Raw genomic sequence first — 18,381 nt, forward strand, 5'->3', positions numbered from 1 at the left:
ATTGCCTTTAAATTGTTTAACTTGGGTCAAACGTTTCGGGTAGTCTTCCACAAGCTTCCCACAATAAGTTGGGTGAATTTTGGCCCGTTCCTCCTGACAGAGCTGGTGTAACTGAGTCAGGTTTGTAGACCTCATTCCTCCTGACAGAGCTTGTGTAACTGAGTCAGGTTTGTAGGCCTCATTGCTTGCCCACACTTTTTCAGTTCTGCCCACATATTTTCCATGGGATTGAGGTCAGGGCTTTGATGGCCACTCCAATACCTTGACTTGGTTGTCCTTAAGACATTTTGCCACATCTGGGGCGGCAGGTTGCCTAGTGGTTAGAGCGTTGGACTAGTATCCGAAAGGTTGCAAGATCAAATCCCCGAGCTGACAAGGTACAAATCTGTCGTTCTGCCCCTGAAAAAGGCAGTTCCTAGGCTGTCATTGAAAATAAGAATTTGTTCTTAACTGACTTGCCTTGTTAAATAAAGGTAAAATAAAAAATTAAACGTTGGAAGTATGCTTGGGTTCATTGTCCATTTGGAAGATCCATTTGCGACCAAGCTTTAACTTCCTGACTGATGTTGCTCCAATATATTCAAATAATTTCCCCCTCATGATGCCATCTATTTTCTGAAGTGCACCAGTCCCCTCCTGCAGCAAAGCACCCCACAACATGATGCTGCCACCCTCGTGCTTCATGATTGGGAAGGTGTTCTTCGGCCTGCAAGCTTTCTTTCCCCTTTTTCCTCCAAACATAACGATGGTCATTATGCCAGAGAACATTTATCCAGAAAGTACGATCTTTGTCCCCATGTGCAGTTGCAAACCGTAGTCTGGCTTTTTTATGGCGGTTTTGGAGCAGTGGCTTCTTCCTTGCTGAGCAGCCTTTCAGGTTATGTCGATATAGGACTCGTTTTACTGTGGCTATAGATACTTTTGTCCCCGTTTCCTCCAGCATCTTCAAGTTCCTTTGCTGTTGTTCTGGGATTGATTTGATCTTTTCACACCAAAGTACGTTCAACTCTAGGAGACAGAACACGTCTCCTTCCTGAGCGGTATTACGGCTGTGTGGTCCCATGGTGTTTATACTTTCGTACTATTGTTTGTACAGATGAACGTGGTACCTTCAGGCGTTTGGAAGTTGCTCCCAAGGAGGAACCAGACTTGTGGAGGTCAACATTGTTTTTCTGAGGTCTTGACTGATTTTCTTTTGATTTTCCAATGATGTCAAGCAAAGAGGCACTGATTTTGAAGGTAGGCCTTGAAATACATCCACAGGTACACCTCCAATCAACTCTAATTATGTCAATTAGCCTATCAGAAGCTTCTAAAGCCATAACATCATTTTCTGGAACTTTCTGAGCTGTAAAAGGCACAGTCACCATACTGTTTGTAAACTTCTGACCCACTGGAATTATGATACAATGAATTATAAGTGAAATTATCTTGTCAGTAAACAATTGTTGGAAAAATCACTTGTCATGCACAAAGTAGATGTCCTAACCGACTTGCCAAAACTATAGTTTGTTAACAAGAAAATTGTGGAGTGGTTGAAAAATGAGTTTTAATGACTCCAACCTAAGTGTATGTGAACTTCAGACTTCAACTGTAAATGTCATTGTTGTAGAAGTTATCTTTATTCAAACTGTCCTGCAGGTCATTAAAACTGTTTTGGAGAAAGGCCTTAGAATATGGCAATTATTGGGGACTGTGTCCTCAAGTTTTCTAGTAAGCTGTGATTGTAAAGTAAAGCTGATATAGCTTTAAACTGCACTTTGGTGTCTGAATGTGAAAAGTTGCCAGATACTGTGTGTGGCTGTAGGTAAAGCTGTCTGCAGCAGCCCTGTGGGCCTGGATTAAGCCAACTTCCTGCTCTCTTACAGCCCTCTTTTTTTGAGGCACACCACTTGGAATGAAATAAGGTATAGTGACAACTTCCAATGACATGCCATCAGAACTTTTCAAATGTCTTCTTTGTTTTTCCCCAAACGGCTTGTCTGGCTGTCTGCGATCTGGAATTAAATGCTGCAGATTGAATTCTCAACTGTGACCATGTGGCTAACTGTGAATCACCTGCAGGTCTGCCTGTCAAGCCTTTTTGTCTCATCACTTTCTATTTTTGTTTGTGTCTGTCTATGGTTTTTCTTTATAGTTCTTACCATTCGGTCAACCTTTTGTTAAGCTACCATATGTGGGGACATTTTAGTGTGTATATAACTAGTAGTTTCTTTCACAAATCGTGGATTTTCAGTTTTTAGTCCGACTTACACGTTACCATGTTAAATACCTTTTCGGTCTTTGTCTGGTTTGTTAATTGACATTGAAGTTCCTTTGTTACTTGGTGATTTATTTTTCTGTTTGTTTATTTTCGTAATCAGCGTTGGCTTTAAGCTTGATGTTGTATATCAGGAGCATCTAAACTCAAAGAAATGAAGTGTCTCTTGTGTGACCTCAAGACAAACCACAACACTCTTGACATATCTTATGTTTCCCCTGTTTTAAGGATTGGTCAGACTAGCAAATCAATCATCGAATGCACTTTAAATCTCTTGTGACCGATTGTCTATTTCCAAAGAAATGGATTGTTTGCAAAATGGAAAAAAGACAACGAACAATCAATGTATTATATATTTGAGTTCTGGTTTGCTATTTGTATGAACTGAATAAGTGTGAAGAGTGGTCCTTAGTAAGCAATGCCACTGGCACTTACTGCTTTATATTCCCCAGGTTTAGCCTATTCCCTCCCACCTGCCACTCCACAGATATTGGAATAAGCTTTAGACCTCAAACTAATGTGTAAAACAAAGATGTTTTGTTTTTTAAAGCAACTTCCTTTGAGCCAGACGATATAATTCTACACAGGAACTGCATAATAGTTGTTCAAAATGTTAAGATAATCTTGTCTGCTGCTCTCTTGTCCTGTTGTTTCCATGTTTGACAGTTATTTTTATGTGCTTTGAATTGACCCTATTATTTAAATGATGTGATTGTTTAAGATGTAGACTAGGGAGTGGGACGCTGGGAACACTGGAAGCTCTGCTGGAATGATATACTGGTTGAATGATTGCCAAAAATAATCTACAGCCCTTTTCAGTCCACTGTTATTTTTGTCAAACAAATGTTCAAATCTGAGAAATTGAACATTCCCTGTATTTTGTGGTGCGGTGGAGTAGTTAAGAAAATAGTCCAGTTTTATAACCGGCCCCTCCCTCTCTGTTTGGACAGCTAATGGTTAAGGTGGGCACGGCAATTTACTATACAATACATGGCTTGTCGTCACTCAGCCCTCACAGCCATTGGTCCCTTTATGGCCCGCCATGTCATGTTGCAGCTTTGTTGTTATTGACAGTAGAATCACGCTGAACCCTAGGCTGCACTAGATGCCAAGCTATCGCTAGTGGTTAAACATTGGATCCATCTGTGTTACCAGACAGGATAATGTGTTGGAATGGCTATAGAGCAGGGAAGGGCAGCTCTGAGCCACAGGGATGGCAGACTCCATCAGCTCACTACAAACAGATAGCATGGGAACTGACTGGGGATGGGGAATTGGGTGGGTTGACATATCAAACAAACAAGGACTGTACTGTGCTATTTCATCTAATGTGATTCACAAATTCAAGGACCTTGGCAATGGAGATGTGCATTACGAATGGATTGTGTGCTCTTAACTGATTGTGTAGCGGTGCTGGATATATTGAGTGTTGTTGTGGATGAGTGGTAATAATAAGACAAAGTATTGAATGCTGACGATGTAGCGGGGAAAGCTGGTGAGGAAATAGGCTGGGTTTGAACTTGCACAACAACGACCCTTGCCAAGTTTAGTCCAGAGTTATCTAAGTTACCACAGAGACTGAATATATTTTTTTTTAAATGTATTTATTTATTTTTATTCTCCCTAATGTAGATGTCATACTATCATTTCTGTAGTAATCAACATGGTCCTGTCGGGTCCTTATGCACACTATGTATTACAATGCATACGTTTAAAGCTTTTAGGTTGTTTGTGAAACTGTTCTGCTGTGTGGACTGTGATGAATTCCTGTGACATGTTATTGTTGTATACTCATTTGTTTTCTGATGCCAAAACAGGGTGTGTGGTTAAACCGTGATGAATATTGGACTATATTGTCACCTGACCCGTTCATGAAAAGATGTTGTTTCTGATGCTGAGGACCAGTCCAGGTTTAACCTTCCAAACTGCCCAGTGTTCCTACTACAGTACTATCACTGCCACTAGACGTAGTGACAACACTTCCTTAGGTTTGAAGTGGATATGAGGTTTTACAAAAAGATGAATTTGTCATATCCTCACTATGGCAGTGAGTCATGGACTGTCAGCATGTCTTACTGCACTCTCGGTCTGGCTGTCTGTCTGATTCATGAGGCCCAATGTACTCACCTCAGATAAAATGTCAAGCTTACACTAAATTAGATGTTTTTGTTCTGTAATTTTAAAAAATGTATTCTTACTCATCTTTACATGTAGCTTTATTCTACAATCCATTAGCCAGGTATATTTCATCTAGCATCACCGCCCTACCTCATTGCTACTCTTGTGTCTGTGTGTGATGTATATATTTAAAATACTATAGGAAAATACCTTACTGTAACTCCTTTCCACATGTATATGTAAACTCGTAACCTCAATACTACACAGTTGATATCATTATTGGGAAATCTGTTTTCTAACCTGTTTACTAAAGATGTGACTGTCAAGGGATGCCCAGTTGTCTCCAAATATATATTTCAAATTGTTGCTATGCTGTAACTTTGATGGGTGTTTTACGTCACTTTGAGATTTCCACGGTTGATGGTGCTACCAGCAAACAGATTAACTGATCTGTGTCTCTTACCTCAAAATGGTGCTAATGTTTTCTATGTTTTTATTCTCATTAAGCTGTTTATTCAGGTTGGTGATTCCAAAATCAATGACAAGTCAAATTTCTTATTGTTTAAATCATACATTCTGGTTGTAGCAACATCAACTCTGGTGTTGTTTTTATGTCAAGTACATCATAATTCCTAGTTCATCTTAAAATCTATATTTTAGCAGTTATCTGCATACTTAGGAATTGGACAATTTGAGCTTGCTTCAGATTTGGACTTGATCTCAGATCACCATTTCACCAAATACTGCTATTAGCTTGTTGCATATTGGCTTCATGGGCAGTTGTGCTAAAACCATTTTCTAACTGGACTGGGCAGGTCAATAAGAGAGATTTGGTCCTCAGTAAATGTTTGGTTATCCACAGGTCAATGCTGTGACAACACTTCTACAGACAGATTGCAGTTACAATACAAGGTTATTTCTAAGCAGTGTCTAGTATTTAGCTGGAAATTCAATATTGGGTTGGATGGGATTGTAAATTTATCTCAGAGAATATTAAATGTACTCCTAATTTTTTAAAATCTTGTAAAAATATTTTATAGATGGGTGTGAACTGTCCTGACAACCTCTTGTTGATATGTGACATAATTTGAAAAATGTCAAAAATGCATCAATTTCACCTCTAAAAATTGGAATCGTAATCAATCACAAGTTTTTTTTTTTTTTTTTTTCACTTCTTGTTGATCTTCTTCATTCTTGCTACTCTTCCTGACCCTAGGAAGAGTAGCTTCTGCAAAAGCCAATGGGGAGCCAAATAAACAAATTCATTAAAAAATATATATAAATAATTGCGAACATGCTCATTTGCTGTGAACCAGAACTATAGATCTATGAACAGTATATGTACTCTGTATATGTACTCCATCTGTGGCTCTGCTGTAGTCATGTGGTCTTTTTACATCCCTCTTTTCTTGGAGTCAGAGATACAGGTTTCAGGAACAGTCTAGTCTTTGAGATCATACATATTCTTGTGTAAGGTGGTGTGCGGAGCCAAGATCTGTGAATTTGTCCTTGGGAAGGGGGTGTGGCCTCATCAGTGTGTCCTAGGGAGGGACTGAGACCCTCAGTCACCATCCCCAAAATGTGTCCTACAGAAAGAAAATGTTATAAATATACATTTCCTTGCAAATCGGTCACACCTCTGCCATGCAATCGATTTTGACGCTTAGCATAATTATGTGTTTGATGCGGTCCAGGTACACCTGTTCAATGTACAGATCAAAATAAATCCAGACTTTTATTCTACCAGAACATTTGACTCATGGCTCTTTTTCCATTGCACATCGTTGCCCTCAGGCAACAGAAAACCTTTAAACTCCTCACAACCCCCCCATTGTTTTTAAAGGTCCAATGCAAAGGTTTTTATCCAAAGATCATATCATTTCTGGGTAACAATTATGTACCTTACTGTGATTATTTTCAAATAAAATGGTCAAAAAGAAACAAATTACTTACTTCTCAAGCAAGAATTTTGCTAGGATTGTCTGGGAGTGGTTTGAGTGGGGAGGGGAAAACTAGCTGTTATTGGAAGAGAGTTCTGTAACTCTATTGGTCTACAGGCAAGCCCAAACTTAATCTCACCAAATAGGAGAAATTTCAGGCAGACTTTTCAAACAGCTCCTGAGTGGCGCAGCGGTGGAAGGTACTGCATCTCCGTGCTAGAAGCGTCACTACAGACACCATGGTTCAAATCCAGGCTGTATCACAACCAGCCATGATTGGGAGCCCCATGAGGTAGACAATTGGCCAAGCGTCGTCTGGGTTTGTTCGGTGTAGGATGTCATTGTAAATAATAATTTGTTCTTAACTGACTTGCCTGGTTAAATAAAATGATCAAATGGATCCATTCCACTAATTGCAATTACCATGAGTTTATCCTTCCCAATTAAGGTGCCACCAACCTCCTGTGGTTCAAAGGCACTTAAATCTTTTGTCTTGCCCATTCACCCCCTGAATGGCACACATACACAATCCATGTCTCAATTGTCTCATTTAACCTGTCTCCAATTGTCTTATTTAACCTGTCTCCTCCCCTTCATCTACATTGATTTGAAGTAAATTTAACATGTGACATCAATAAGTGATCATAGCTGTTGTATCCACCTGGTCAGTCTGTCGTGGAAAAAGCAGGTGTTGCAGGTGTAGAAGCACGGTGGCTAGGTAAAACTCCCTAGAAAGGCCAAAACCTAGCCTGGTTCCTCTCTAGGTTTCTTCCTATGAGGGGATGCCAGTCCTCTTTTGACTGTGCAGGGCGGAGATTATAACAGAACATGGCCAAGATGTTCAAATGTTCAGAAATAATAATAATCACAGTAGTTGTCGAGGGTGCAACAGGTCAGCATCTCAGGAGTAAATGTCAGTTGGCTTTTTATATCCGATCATTGAGAGTATCTCTACCTCTCCTGCTGTCTCTAGAGAGTTGAAAACAGCAGGTCTGGGATAGGTAGCATGTCTGGTGAACAGGTCAGGGTTCCATAGCCTCAGGCAGAATAGTTGAAACTGGAGCAGCAGCACAGCCAGGTGGATTGAGGACAGCAAGGAGTCATCATGCCAAGTAGTCCTGAGGCATGGTCCTAGGCCTCAGGTCCTCCAAGAGAAAGAGAGAATTAGAGAGAGCATACTTAAATTCACACAGGACACCGGATAAGACAGGAGAAATGCTCCAGATATAACAGACTTCCTTAGCCCCCCGACACGAACTACTGCAGCATAAATACTGGAGGCTTAGACAGGAGGGGCACAACCTAAGTAGGGGCACAACCCAGATGGAAAGACCACGTTAGTGACTCAACCCACTCAAGTGACGCAACCCTCCTAGGGACAGCATGGAAGAGCACCAGTAAGCCAGTGACTCAACCCCTGTAATAGGGTTAGAGGCAGAGAATCCCAGAAAGCCCTGCCTCCAGCTGTTTGCTTAGAAATTCTAGGGACAATTAGGAGGCCTGCGTCTTGTGACCGTCAAGTATGTGTAGGTATGTATGGCAGGATCCAAATCAGAAAGATAGGTAGGAGCAAGCCCATGTAATGCTTTGTAGGTTAGCAGTAAAACCTTGAAATCAGCCCTTAACACGAAGCCAGTAGAGGGAGGCTAGCACTGGAGTAATATGATAATCTTTTGGTTCTATTTAGCATTCTAGCAGCCGTATTTAGCACTAACTTAAGTTTATTTAGTGCTTTATCCGGGTAGCCGGAAAGTAGAGCATTGCAGTTGTCTAACCTAGAAGTGGCAAAAGCATGGATTCATTTTTCTGCATCATTTTTGGACGGAAAATTTCTGATTTTTGAAGTGTTACATAGATGGAAAAAAGCTGTCCTTGAAACAGTCTTGATATGTTTGTCAAAAGAGAGATCAGGGTCCAGAGTTAATGCCGAGGTCCTTCACAGTTTTATTTGAGACGACTGTACAACCATTAAGATTAATTGTCAGATTCAACAGAAGATCTCTTTGTTTCTTGGGACCTAGAACAAGCATCTCTGTTTTGTCCGAGTTTAAAAGTAGAAAGTTTGCAGCCATCCACTTCCTTATGTCTGAAACACGGCTTCCAGGGAGGGCAAATATGGGGCTTCACCATGTTTCATCGAAATGTACAGCTGTGTGTCATCCGCATAGCAGTGAAAGTTAACATAATGTTTTCGAATGACATCCCCAAGAGGTAAAATATATAGTGAAAACAATAGTGGTCCTAAAACAGAACCTTGCGGAACACCGAAAGTATTGCGTCAGGTGCAGTTAGGCTACTTTTTTGTTGTTGCTTCAGGACAAAATTGTGCAGTTAGCCTACTTTTCAGGACAATATCATATCAAATTTGATGTCAAATGATGGCCTTGATCAATGTTTATTCCAACATATCCACTGACATTCACAGGGTCATAAATTCTATGGGCCAAAGGAGCCTAATTGAGCAGTTAGGATCATACCCTCTGATAGTGAGGACAGTTAGCTTGAGGACAGTGACAGCGAGGAAGAATGGGCCCCAAGAATCAGGTTTGAGAGGCAGTGAAATACTAGTTTATGCCCAACTTGTATTATCTTATGAAATGAGTGCTTATTTCTACCAGGTTCACTTAATAAATGTTCTGAAAATATCTGATTTTCCTTGGTGTTTTATAGTACCCTGGTACAGCATTATCAGAATGCCTATATCTTGGAAAAACCTAAATGTGTGGAGTAGAGAGTTAAAGATTTCATTTGATTTAGCATTCTGTCTCTAACTTATTGGCCTAGTTAAATAAAGGTTAAATAAATGTAGGCCTACTGTATGTTTATGAAAAAAACAAAAATCTGTAAATCGCTTAAACAAACCTACCCGAGTCTCAAGCTCAGAAAATAGTCTAACTTTGTCAGTCTTTTGTTGTTGACAGCAACTTTGACTGGAGTTGTGAAACCAAGCAGGCAGACAAATAGAGATGAGCCCAGTGATACATCACAGCTCTGCTGAGCGTAGCATACGCAAATTAGACACCTTGTTTGGTATTTAGATTAGCATTATGGCATTTTACAGTAGATCACACATAAGCTCTGTATGCACTCTGCATTCTTTTCCTATCATCGCTGAGATCAATCCTCGCTCCCCATCTCTTCCTGGAGCTTTGACTTTGGATATGGGACACAGGCTGGCGGGCTGTGTCTGATGTGCTGGTTTCACACGAGGCGGAGTGGGCTGGGGATTAAAAGGCAGATTGATCTGGGTGTCAGCCAGAGATAAGCGGACAGGGGCTCTCTGATTTATTGGGGAGACGGGAAGTTAATATCAGCCCACATGCTGCAATGGCACACAAAAACAAGAAAATCTGGCAATACTAGGGGTTTAGAATGTATGACAATGTCAAAGCTCCAGTGTAATATTAAACGAGCAATTATTGCAGCGATTGAGAATCTCAATCTTTTACAATGTTGTGGGTGGTGGTGGGGGGGACAGATTTTCGGCTGTTTTGCATTGAATTAGCCTTTTGCATGTTGTTAAATATGGTGGTGAAATGGCACTCCTTGTGAGCAAGCCCTTTCTGTTTGCCTCATAATGCATTCCATGTATTATTGCCTTACTAAGCAATGTGTTGTGCAGCTAGGCTTTTTCTCTGCCCAAGGGGACTGACTGCTCAATGTCATTAACGCTAACAGTTGCCACATGCCTGAAATGTATTGCTGCATCCGTTATTGACAATGAGATGATTCAGTGTAGTAATGATGGATTGGCCTAGGAGGAACAGCCAGGGCTGGGCTCTGTCTCCTGCAACCAAGTGTCGGTATACTGTGTCCTTTTAGTCACCACTGCAGTACTGGAGACACACTCATCTTAAACACTGTTTACATTACACATTGTAGGGTATTCATTTAAATCCCTTTATATTGCTGTTGGTTTTAAAAACCTGTGTTTAAGACAACAGTGACAACAGGTCTACATACTATACCTTGCATTTGAACAAATATGACCACATACTCCATTGCCACAGTCTTGACCAATACATTACATGATATCTGCAGTCTAATCAACAGGATCTGAAAATACATTGTGCTAGGCCTTTGTTCCCTCTCAGAAACCATTGCCTATTTGGATATCTAAATTAACATTCACAATAGTAGGAAGAGGCTGATGTGACATTTGCTATGAAAGCCTGAGTCTCATTCTACCATCAGCAGTTCTCAAGATAATGAGAGTATGAATAGAAACCTGGCAGCGGTGATCAGCTCCACTGTTCTATTTAGACCAGGCCTCATAGAGGGAAGTTCAGTCATATGGTTTCATTCTGTTTGGCCAGTTTGGTGTGACCTGTCTGCTGCCTTTCAGTTAGACCACCCAGTTGAAGGATCCCTTATTCATTATTAGTGAAAATAGTGACAGAAGGAGTCAACTATTATTTCTGAGCACACTGTGTGTGACCACTGGAATCCTTAGCTTTGGCGGTTAAATCATGCTATTTTGAGACAATTGGAGAAGGAGAGAGGGGGTGTTATAGAGCAGAGGGGTGAGTGGCACCTCAATGTATGCCTGCTTTCACATCATTAAAAACCTTGGTGACCCTGAACACTATTTCACTCTCAGCGCTTGAGCTGCCATTGGTGACGGGTGGGAGAGGTGTCAGCTCCGACACGGACTGGTTTAATCAGCGCTGCTGCTCCCAGGCTAACGTCCATCAGACTCCCTTTGATGTGCTGTCAGATAGCTAGGCCCCGGCCGCCTACTTCAGTCAGCACCTACCGACGCTTCACATTTCATCCCTTACCTGGGAGTGGGCTTAATTGGGCCGATTCTGGGACAAATGCTCTAGCCGGAGGGGGACAGAAGTTATGGAGACAGAAGGTAATGGAGAGTGTGTAGAGATAAATAGTCCTGCAGGCATCTATTTAGAATTCCTCATGTGAAGAACCCACTCCATAATAAACTGGTGGTCTTTTGACAGTCTTGAAGCACAGCAGTGTCTCTGCGTGTGGAGTCAGTAGAGTGGTTAATACTATGTATCATATGGGAGACTATTACTGGCTACACAGACGTAAGTAGTCATGCATCTGCCATACCGTTGAAAAAGCCTGTAGGAGAGGAATCTGTTTTTGTCTAATTTGCAGCCCTGGTGAGGTACATACCCCATGTGTCCATATTGTTACTGAACCTACAGACAGCTGCCGCCTTCTCCTATGGTTCTGATCTATCCAGTTGTTTCAAACTCAATGCTCAAGATTCCATGTGAAATATGTTGTCTTTGTTTTTATAATCAAAATCCCTCAAAATCATCTGTGATGTGTGCACAGTAGAGGGGTTTTAGCTCTCAGTACTATTGTGGATGATTGGTATTCACTTATAGTATTTACCGACAGGTATACATTACTTTTCCAGATCACAGTGACTAATCATTGAGTGAAATCTTGCAACAGTAAATGTTATTTTATGGTTATACTATATTGATGCGTACACATTGATCCAGCAAATGTTGTCGAAGTGTTTGCTTTTTGTTCTGAGTAATTTATTTTTGTGATGCTCTTTTTTTCATGTTAGTAAAAAAAACTCCAGGGTTAGCAGACAATGAGATTCTTATAATGAATTCTGCCATTGGTCTTCAATGTCATCAAATGATTTGCATGGTTAAGCATGCCAATCAAGCAATCAGGTTAAAATCTCTCACTCTCTCCCCCAATCCATCCATGGTGGTCCTGGTGTCCATGGAAGAGGTGTCTGGAGACATTCTGCTATAGGGGCCAGTGTGACTGAGATGCCCTCTAGTCAGCCTCTCATCCCCGGAAGGTAACAGAGAGGACGTCAGTCTTAACACTACCTCCCGCAACGCCATGGACACAGTCTCTTGTGTCTCATATAATATTGAATACAGAGAATGATGTAAAAATGAGATGAGTCTCTTATGCTTCTCTCCCACTCCCATGTGCGCGCGCGAGCGCACACACACACACACACACACACACACACACACACACACACACACACACACACACACACACACACACACACACACACACTAGAATGAAATGTTGAGGAGGTTTGGCGTCTGTGCGGGACCATATGTCCATGGAGTCTCACATTCTCACAAATTGGCCTTATTTAAAAGGAAATGGGTTATGAGGCTCAGACACCTTACCTTCCTTTGGATTACTCTCTCTTTTTCTTGAGCAGAAGGCTTTAAAATGGCTTCGATTAATGCATAATGTTCCCTCAATTAAAAAATCCAAAGTGATCATGAATTTTTCATTCTTGGAGCGTTTAAGCTAATTATGGCACAAATGAAGAACATTGTGGTGAAACTCCACAAAGGGGTCTGACATTGACGGCCAATGTCACTGTCACGAGGCCACTCTGCTGCGATGCTAATCACCACAGCTGTTTAATATTCCTGCCTGTGTTTTCTCCTCTCTACTGTCCTCTATCAACGCTCTCTCACCCTCCATCAGTTTCTCTCACCCACCCTATTTCTCTCTCTCTCTCTCTCTCTCTCTCTCTCTCTCTCTCTCTCTCTCTCTGTGGATGGTGTTTATAATGGAAATTAACTAATTGTTGTAATATAATTTTAATGATTATATTATATAATGCAGTAAATATAGCTTGTTACTTGCTAAGCAATTTTGTCACATTTCAAGGGCAATCAATTTGTATAAGATCAAATCTGCCCGCCTCTGTCATGAGAGACAAAGGGAATATTGGGCTGCTCCCCCGACTAGATATTCATGACAACCCACTGACAGCCTCAACAATGACTCTAATGATAGACAACGTGTCAGCCATATGGAGGTCACTTACTGCCTGCCTGAATATCTGCTGAATTGATGATACATTGATGGGAAGTTGATATACACTACCGTTCAAAAGTTTGGGGTCACTTAAAATGTCCTTGTTTTGAAAGAAAATCACATTTTTTGTCCTTTAAAATAACATGAAATTGTAGACAATGTTAATGTTGTAAATGACTATTGTAGCTGGAAACGGCAGATTTTTTTATTTTAATATCTACATAGGCGTACAGAGGCCCATTATCAGTAACCATCACTCCTGTGTTCCGATAGCACGTTGTGTTAGCTAATACCAAGTTTATCATTTTAAAATTCTAATTGATCATTAGAAAACCCTTTTGCAATTATGTTAGCACAGCTCAAAACTGTTGTGCTGATTAAGAAGCAATAAAACTGGCCTTCTTTAGACTAGTTGAGTATCTGGAGCATCAGCATTTGTGGGTTCGGTTACAGGCTCAAAATGGCCAGAAACAAAGAACTTCTGAAACTCGTCAGTCTATTCTTGTTCTGAGAAATTAAGGCTATTCTATGGGGTTGAGGTCAGGTGATTGTGAAGGCCAGATCATCTGATGCAGCACTCCATCACTCTCCTTCTTGGTCAAATAGCCCTTTTACAGCCTGGAGGTGTGTTGGGTCATTGTCCTGTTGAAAAACAAATGATAGTCCCACTAAGCACAAACCAGAACGCATGGAGTATTGCTGCAGAATGCTGTGGAAGCCGTGCTGGTTAAGTGCACCTTGAACTCTAAATAAATCACATACAGTGTCACCATCACACCTCCTCCATGCTTCAGGGTGGGAACCACACATGCAGAGATCATCCGTTCATCCGTACTCTGCGTCACAAAGACATGGCGGTTGGATCCAAAAATCTCAAATTTGGACTCATCAGACCAAAGGACAGCTACTACTGCATGAATATGTTTTGACCATGACAGTTTACAATCTGGGGTTACTCCAAGCAGCTTAGTCATCTAAACTTACTCAATTTCCACATGATTTATTACAAGATTTAGTTGAGGTTTAGGGTTTAGTGAGTGATTTGTCCCAAATACAATGCTTTTAGTTTTAGAAATATTTAGGGCTAACTTATTCCTTGCCACCCACTCTGAAGGTAACTGCAGCTCTTTGTTGAGAGTTGCAGTCATTTCAGTCGCTGTAGTAGCTGACGTGTATAGTATTGAGTCATCTGCATACATAGACACTCTGGCTTTACTCAAAGTTAGTGGCATGTCGTTAGTAAATTTGGAAAATGCAAGGGGCCTAAGCAGCTACCCTGGGAAATTCCTGATTCTAACTGGATTATATTTGAGAGGCTTCCATTAAAGAACACCCACTGTGTTCTGTTAGACAAGTAACTCTTTATCTACATTATAGCAGGGGGTGTAAAGCCATAACACATATGTTTTTCGGGCAGCAGACTATTTCAATGTCAAAAACTGCACTGAAGTCTAACAAGACAGCCCCCACAATCATTGTATCATCCATTTCTCTCAGCCAATCATCAGTCATTTGTGTAAGTGCAGTGCTTGTTGAGTGTCCTTCCCTATAAGCATGCTAAAATTCTGATATGTAGTGCCTTATACCGCTGTGCCACTCGGGAGCCCGACAGTAACTTTGACTGGAGTTGTAAAACCAGGCAGTCTAATAGAGATGAGCCGTGATAAACTCAGCAAAAAAGAAACGTCCTCTCACTGTCAACTGCATTTATTTTCAGCAAATGTAACATGTGTAAACATGTGTAACCTTTCAGGTTATGTCGATATAGGATATGGATACTTTTGTACCTGTTTCCTCCAGCGTCTTCACAAGGTCCTTTGCTGTTGTTCTGGGATTGATTAGCACTTTTCACACCAAAGTACGTTCATCTCTAGGAGACAGAACGTGTATCCTTCCTGAGTGGTATGACGGCTGATGTCCCATGGTGTTTATACTTTCATACTGTTGTTTGTACAGACGAACATGGTACCTTCAGGCGTTTGGAAATTGCTCCCAAGGATGAACCAGACATGGAGTGGGTTCTTCACATGAGGAATTTAAAAGAAACAAAATCTGAGGTCTTGGCTGATTTTATTTTGATTTTCCCATTATGTCAAGCAAAGAGGCACTGAGTTTAAAGGTAGGCCTTGAAATACATACACAGGTACACTTCCAATCTACTCAAATGATGTCAATTAGCCTATCAGAAGCTTCTAAAGCCCTGACAAAATTTTCTGGAATTTTCCAAGCTGTTTAAAGGCACAGTCAATTTAGTGTATGTGATCTTCTGACCCACTGGAATTGTGATACAGTGAATTATAAGTGGAATAATCTGTCTGTAAACAATTGTTGGAAGAATTACTTGTGTCATGCACAAAGTAGATGTCATAACCGACTTGCAAAAACTATAGTTTGTTAACAAGAAATTTGTGGAGTGGTTGAAAAACGAGTTTTAATGACTCCAACCTAAGTGTATGTAAACTTCCGACTTCAACTGTAACAAGATTCAACAACTGAGACATAAACTGAACAAGTTCCACAGACGTGACTGACAGAAATGGTGTAATGTGTCCCTGAACAAAGGGGGGTCAAAATCAAAAGTAACAGTCAGTATCTGGTGTGGCCACCAGCTGCATTAAGTACTGCAGTGCATCTCGTCCTCATGGATTGCACCAGATTTGCCAGTTCTTGTTGTGAGAGTTTACCCCACTCTTCCATCAAGGCACCTGCAAGTTCCCAGACATTTCTGGGGGGAATGGCCCTAGCTCTCACCCTCGGACCCAACAGGTCCCAGACGTGCTCAATGGGATTGAGATCCGGGCTCTTCGCTGGCCATGGCAGAACACTGACATTCCTGTCTTGCAGGAAATCACCCACAGAATGAGCAGTATGGCTGGTGGTATTGTCATACAGGAGGGTCATGTCAGGATGAGCCTGCAGGAAGGGTACCACATGAGGGAGGAGGATGTCTTCCCTGTAACACACAGCGTTGAGTTTGCCTGTAATGAAAACCAACTCAGTCCGATGATGCTGTGACACACCGCCCCAGACCATGATGGACTCCGAATCGATCCCGCTCCAGAGTACAGGCTTCGGTGTAATGCTCATTCCTTCAACGATAAACGCGAATCTGACCATCACCCCTGTTGAGACAAAACCGTGACTCGTCAGTGAAGAGCACTTTCTGCCAGTCCTGTCTGGTCCAGCGACGGTGGGTTTGTGCCCATATGTGACATTGTTGCTGTTGATGTCTGGTGAGGACCTACCTTACATCAGGCCTGCAAGCCCTCAGTCCAGCCTCTCTCAACCTATTGTGGACAGTCTGAGCACTGATGGAGGGATTGTGTATTGGTGGTGTAACTCGGGCAATTGTTGTTGCCATCCTGTACCTGTCCCGCAGGTGTGATGTTCGCATGTACCGATCCTGTGCAGGTGTTGTTAGACGTGGTCTGCCACTGCAAGGACGATCAGAATTTTTTTGCCCTGGCCACATCTGCAGGCCTCATGCCTCCTTGCAGCATGCCTAAGGCACGTTCACGCAGATGAGCAGGGACGCTGGGCATCTTTCTTTTGGTGTTTTTCAGAGTCAGTAGAAAGGCCTCTTTAGTGTCCTAAGTTTTCATAACTTTGACCTTAATTGCCTACCGTCTGTAAGCTGTTAGTGTCTTAATGATTGTTCCACAGGTGCATGTTCATTAATTGTTTATGGTTCATTGAACAAGCATGGGAAACAGTGTTAAAACCCTTTACAATGAAGATCTGTGAAGTTATTTTGGATTTTTACGAATTATCTTTGAAAGACAGGGTCCTGAAAAAGGAACGTTTACATCACACATTTCTGGGAACTTTTATTTCAGCTCATGAAACATGGGACCAACACTTTACATTTTACATTTGCGTTTACATTTTTGTTCAGTGCAATAACTAAGGGGCTATAACATTGACACAAGACCCTGATAGGAGGACTTATGATACAAGAACAACAACTAACTTGAGTAAGGAAGTAATCTGTAAAGAAATCAAAGCAATCAACAAAGAGAAACTCCATAGCCCTAGTAGGCCCGCAGACCATCAGTACTGTCTGCGTGTGTATATCAGAAGCCTATACACGAACAGAATCCCTGTGTCCTTTGAAAAGGTCTGTAGTGAGCTGTGATGCTTTATATTAATAGCATTACTACGTTTCGGGAAGCAATGCTGATTAAATATTCATTGACTTTGATTACAGTGAAATTAAGACTGAAGCCTCGTCTCAAATCCAGAGGAATAATGGCACTGTAAATAATGCATTGTTCCTAAATCGAGAACAGCAGATTTGACGCCCCTACCCTGATTGTTTAGCCATTTGTCTGAGGCAGTCATTCTCTGTGTACATATTTAGATATCAATGCAGTGGCACTCTGACAGCAAGATGGCTCTCACAGGCTGTCTTGACTTTGGAAAACTTAGTGGAGAGGTATGAGCACACTGGGTGAGGTTAGGCTGACTGATATTGAGAGGTATGAGCACACTGGGTGAGGTTAGGCTGACTGATATTGAGAGGTATGAGCACACTGGGTGAGGTTAGGCTGACTGATATTGAGAGGTATGAGCACACTGGGTGAGGTTAGGCTGACTGATATTGTAATTGTACTGTAGTTTGGTTGTATGACCATGTCATCAATAATCAAGGGTCTTGCTGTCCATTTTGTGTCCTTTTTGCAATTTAAAAAAATTATATTTAGTTCTTCCAATGCACTTTGGTTACTGTATCAAATCAAAGTTGTGTGTGTGTGTGTGTGTGTGTGTGTGTGTGTGTGTGTGTGTGTGTGTGTGTGTGTGTGTGTGTGTGTGTGTGTGTGTGTGTGTGTGTGTGTGTGTGTGTGTGTGTGTGTGTGTGTGTGTGTGTGTGTGTGCGTGCGTGCGTGCGTGCGTGCGTGTGTGCGTGGGTGGGTGGAGTTCTCAACAGAACAGCCACGTTTAATGTCTACTTAACTTTCTGAGTCATATACATTGTCATCAGTTAGTGATTAGATGTATACCTTTTAAGTAAAGATTGGAAATGCATTCATATTTATATTCCTTGGCACATCAACTGTTTTCTCAGCTTAACACAAACTCATATGATGAGGAAGGGTTAGAGTAGAAAGGGAGAGTGAGGAAAAAACAATTTATTTCCTCTTTTTAAGTTTCAGCATCGGTCATTTAGCTGGCTTGTTTATTTAAATGTTAATGTGCCGCAAGTGAAACATGCATTGCAAATCCAGTTGAGAAGAAAGTGGACTTCAAATAAGAAGTGGCAAGCGCTTGCTTTTG

At 41.4% G+C, this 18,381-nt stretch overlaps 1 protein-coding gene across 2 annotated transcripts in view; it reads left to right on the forward strand.

Annotated features, from left to right (window-relative positions):
- The window catches only part of agbl4 (AGBL carboxypeptidase 4), a 430,345-nt gene that overhangs the window by 333,632 nt on the left and 78,332 nt on the right, over positions 1 to 18,381 (forward strand). The gene's annotated exons all lie outside the window — the stretch shown is intronic.

The sequence above is a fragment of the Oncorhynchus gorbuscha genome, linkage group LG15, assembly GCF_021184085.1.
Source record: "Oncorhynchus gorbuscha isolate QuinsamMale2020 ecotype Even-year linkage group LG15, OgorEven_v1.0, whole genome shotgun sequence".
Taxonomy (NCBI): Eukaryota; Metazoa; Chordata; class Actinopteri; order Salmoniformes; family Salmonidae; genus Oncorhynchus; species Oncorhynchus gorbuscha.